The 5,136-nt window shown below is 36.5% G+C and overlaps 1 pseudogene; it reads right to left on the reverse strand.

The window, feature by feature from the left end:
• Positions 1-3,626: 3,626 nt before the first annotated feature.
• Positions 3,627-4,597, reverse strand: LOC101589112 (annotated as a pseudogene).
• Between the last annotated feature and the right edge of the window lie 539 nt (positions 4,598-5,136).

Genomic DNA, 5,136 nt, shown 5'->3' on the forward strand with positions numbered 1-5,136 from the left:
CCTGTCTCAGCCTCCCCAGTGCTGGGATTACAGGCATGGGCCACTATGCCTGATTTTGTTGGCTGGCACAGCGTGCCCAGGGTTCTTAGGCCAGCACAACATGTGGTGCCAGGGATCAAACCCGGGTCCTTACACTTGCCAGGCAAGTGCTTAGACCGCTGAGTTATCTCCCCAACTCCTGCTGTGTAGTTCTTAATTTTCCAATCATGGTCATATGACAACTGCTGAAATACTTAGGAAGTTATTTCATGATAGCATATAAGGCAAGGAAGACTCAGGGAGTTTCTTCTCACACAACTCTTCTTGTTTATGGATTAATACCATCATTCTCAGGCTTTCCACCAGTGTAACTTTGACTGCCCCCGAAAAATGATAATTTTCCTCTATCCACAAGGAGAATTGTAACAAATTTTGAATGAGTCTAGATTCAATCATATATGCAAAAATCAGTGATGTGTTCATAAATAAATAACAGCAGTATTCTAGAGTAAAAGATAATGTATGTATTGTATACTTAATTTATATAAAATATCTGTAAGGCAGTGCTTATAAATAATAATATTGTATGCATAAGTCTTTATTGTAAATATACACAACCTGTTGACTCATGAAGTTCCACTGGTTTTTCTTCACACTTTTTTTTAGCCAAAGTACAATTTTAATTCACAATTACAGTTTCAACATGAGAATTATTTTCATGTGAATTACTGATTGATATACAAAGGAAACAATGAAGACACATATAAGAATTTTGTGGATTTTATTTACCAAATGTTCCAAATACTAGAAGAACATTTCCTCATTTTTGTCACTTTTCACAATATCAACAGCTATTGGCATATTTATAACTTAAATTTTCAATGATGTTTTCTGCACCATCATCTTAAGTCTAAAATGCTCAAAACAATGAAGAAAGCCTCAATTTGTATAGCATATGTACATTGCTATTGTGTCAATTCTTTCAACATGAACTTTTTCATGGTACATGACTTCAGTAAGTGTGGGTTTGAGGCAGGTAATAGCATTCTATAGCACTCTATGGGACTGCCATTATAGAGATGTAAACAAACTCAGGAACATAGGCAATAGTATGAGTTAGAACCCTTGAAAATGATGAATTTTAAGGGTTTATACTTTGTATTGTAATTAATGTAGTGTGAGTTTATAAAATTTCATTTTACTTTATTTTGTGTGCTCAGGACTGAATCCAGAGATTTGCAAATTTGAAGCAAATTCTCTAACACAGAGCTGTATCTCCAGCACTTTCTTTTTATTACTCGAGACAAAGTCTCCTTAAATTGTTCAGGCTTCCCAAGGCTACCTTTGAAGTTTCAATCCTCCTGCCTTGGCCTCCTGAGCAGCTAGAAATACAAGTGTGTGCTACCATATCCAGCCAAGTTTTGATTTTTTAAATGATATCTGTATTTAATAATTGGCTTCTAGTTTTCTGGAAATTTAAAAAAATCAGTTTTGCTAAACCTCATTAGATCAGGTGACTAGCAAGACATCATACCAGTAAATAAGGAGGAAAAAAAAGATACCAGTTGGCTTTGCAGAATTAAATGGCCTAGTAAATGAAAGTAAAATAAGAGTGTTTTCATACCCAGGCATGTACAATGATTAGAGAGCTATGTTTAGAGTTCCTTATGATATGATATTCCTAATCTACAAAAGCAGACATATTTTAGTCTTTTTTTTCTTTTTCTCACCAGTTTTGCTCCTTACTTCCTCTTCTAGTTTCTCATCTCCACAGATTAAGACAAAAATAATACTGCTTTCTACCACAGACCAAATGTCCAATCAAAGGCAAAGTAAAGTTGGAGTCAGTTGAATATTCTTCATGCAATGCCAAATAGATTGTAAGACTTCCAGATAGGGAACAGAGAAATGATATTTTAAAACTGTCCCAAAAGGAAATAATGTTGTCCAAACCTCGCATCATAGTGATGTAAATACAGGGATAACTCAGTTTGCCCTAGAATCATGAGATCAATTAATGGCAGAACAAAGATGGGAAAGAAAGGTAGGCACCTGAGCTCTGAGAGCCGTGGTTTCTGCACTGCGCTGGAAGATCTTAATTCCTGAGCCATCATTATCAGGGCCACCTCTGGCACATTCTTTGGGCTTGAAAACAGGAAACTATTTCATCAGTCTGCTTGGTGTGCTTGGCCTGTTAAACAGAACACTGGCACAGACCCCATGAAGCACTGCTCCAGCTCACTGTGCTAGAATAAAAGGAGGTCTCATAGCAGCCATTGTAGTCTAATTATATTTGACAGCCAACCTGACAGGTTTTGTTTATTTGTTGGTTTATTTTTTCAGTGCTTATGGTTTAGAAGAAAATGATTCACACTGTCAGATCTATCTAACCCTTCAGAAGCTCACTCTGTGTGTTGAAAAGCTTGGGAAAGCATCTATCTGTAATGTAACACACCTGGCGAAAATAGTGAAGGATACGATTTCACTGAGAAATCTCTATGAATGCTCAGAGTTTGTGATGTACCTAAAGAGGATGGCTGCTTGTGGCACACTGTGGCCCTCTGATAAGAGCAAGAGAGCCATGAGCAGCGTGCAGACATAAAAGCACGTATGAAGTCTTCTGTGTGCAGAAGCAAAGGGCACACTATTATTGTAATTCCTTTGAAAAATTGGCAAAAATTGGTAAAGATCTTCATTTCCCTTCCTGTGAGTCAAATTTTACCAACAATTTGGCTAAGGACATTGGCCTACGCCTAAAAAGTTTGAAAGCATTGAAAGGAAGTACCGAGATTGTCTGAACCTAGGAAAATATAATAAGGATCAACATATTTGAATTGAGGAGTGAAAATGCAAACAGAACAAACAAGAATAGAGAATGAAATCAAATAGCAATCTGTGTGAAGAGAGATTTGAGTTGGCTGCAGCTTCTCATGAGTCAGTGTTGTATCAAGACTGCTAAGAGCAGGGAGGAGAACATACTGAATCTTGCCTTCTTGTGAGAAGTACAGATGAGAGCTTTATGAGCTCTCCTCCCTTTCATACCAGCAGTGCAAGAATCTTGAATAATATGTGCTTCCATTTTCCATGGCTTTGCCTAAAATGAACTTCACCTGTGTACCTGTAAAATTTAACTTTGACACTTGGGGGCAACGTAGCATTTGCTCACTTGTAGAATTTTCTGTTACATTTGTGTTAAACTTTGTAGCCCCCATTTTCCACTGGTCATTGTTATTTTCTTAATATTTTTATTTTTGCCAACATGAAAAGTAAAAGAGTACATTTTATTTTGCACTTTTTAATATAATACTGCTGGGACCAAAGCTTTCTAACTAAAAGTGAATAGACTATATTATGATTATTTGTAGGCAGACTATAAATGGAGTTTGACATGGAGGAAATGGGGAAGCTGAGGAAGGGAAGATATGTCAAGATACTTACCATGCGTTATGTACCTGTTATCAGCATGTACTGCAAGTATGTGCTAATACAAAACAGAAACTGAACTAAAAGCCAGAACAGTTCTGGAGAAAATCTTGACCATCGTTCCACTTTTCACTAATTTGACATATCCATCCTGTTCCCCTTTTATACACTATACTTATGTTTGAAATAAGTTGGTAAATAAAACATTGACTATTCTTTTTTCAGATAATTTTCTTTATTGAAATTTACAGTACATTTTGCCATGAAATTTTTCATGCATGATGGAATATGCCAATTAAATATTAGGAAAAAAAATCTTAATGGTGTTGTTATATAGTGTATTGGCTAGTTCCAGTGGATCTTCGTCTTTTACTGCTGCCATTATCTCCAGTATTTGAATTGTATGGCAGGATTCATTTCTGTCTTTTAAACAGTGCCCATTTTCCCACTTCTTCTTGGTAGGAAATGAGGTTTTTACATATTTTGCTCCAGCATGTGAACTTTTAACTCTACACCAAGGCGCATCAGTCTCAATCATTAATTTTTCACTGGTATTGACTTCAAAACTTCCAAATTTGCCTCAGTTTTCAGTGAGCAACCATTAAACCCTATATAAAGATCCAAGTCGGTCAAAGCAGCTGTAGCTTCCTTGGTGCCATCAAAGGAGTGTACCACTCCACCTACACAACCATCTCTGTTTCTTTTCATTATATCCAAAAATTCATCATGTGAGTTTCGACAGTGAAGAAACATTGGTAATTTTGTTTGTTCTGACAGTTCAAATTGTTTTTCAAAATATTTAAGCTGAATATCTTTGGGGCAAAACTGTAGCCGGTCAAAATCGAGGCCACACTCTCGGACTGCCACAACTTTCCCTTTATTGTTTTCAGCAAGATGCAGCAACTCCTCTAGGTAAAGATCGGGATTATTCTTTTCAAATTCACCGCATCTGGTAGGGTGGCAATCAACGGTGCTGGAAAACATATCTTTTGTTTGCGCCAACTCTAGAGCCTCTTTACTGTCTTGTAGATCTCCTCCTGTGATCATGAACTTTTTCACACCAACCTGGACAGCTCTCTCGATCACCTCCTGCAAGTCATCCTGATGCTTCTGAACCCCTCTATAAATTCCTCTGAACATAGGATCTGTCAGGTTGATACCAATATCAACGAACTAGTAGCGACTCGTGGCTGCAGCGCTGGCTCCTCCCTTGCGGAAGCGGGCAAACATTGACTATTCTTAACATGAAAATCTCTATCAAGGTGTAGGTAACATCAAAAACTGAAGAATAATATTTATGTATAAGAAAAAAATTAGTAGATACTAACAAAAATAATTACTTAAAATCATCATAATTTTGTGGAATTAAATTTATTTTTGCAACACTCTCAACAGAGGGAAATTGCAAGGTTACAAATTGACATCAGCTGTAAAAGTGTCTCAAATATATCTGAATATTCAGAGATGGAATGTGGTGCTTTGTAATGCATTTCCTATTCATGGCAGTCTTCAAAGGGATTGAAAGACAAGTCTATCAGCAGCTTTGTAAATGGGAGTAATTTATTGAATAGAGGCTTCTAAAATCGGTGAGTTACAAGATTTTTTTCAAATAAGAGAATCTCTGATTCATTATTTGAACATTGCTTCCTTCACCATTTTTATCCAAAACATTGAAATTTATATTACTTTATTCATGATGACCTAGAGGATCTTTATATCTTTTGTTGTGGTTTC

This window comes from Octodon degus, unplaced genomic scaffold (assembly GCF_000260255.1).
Source record: "Octodon degus isolate 3935 unplaced genomic scaffold, OctDeg1.0 scaffold00030, whole genome shotgun sequence".
Classification (NCBI taxonomy): Eukaryota; Metazoa; Chordata; class Mammalia; order Rodentia; family Octodontidae; genus Octodon; species Octodon degus.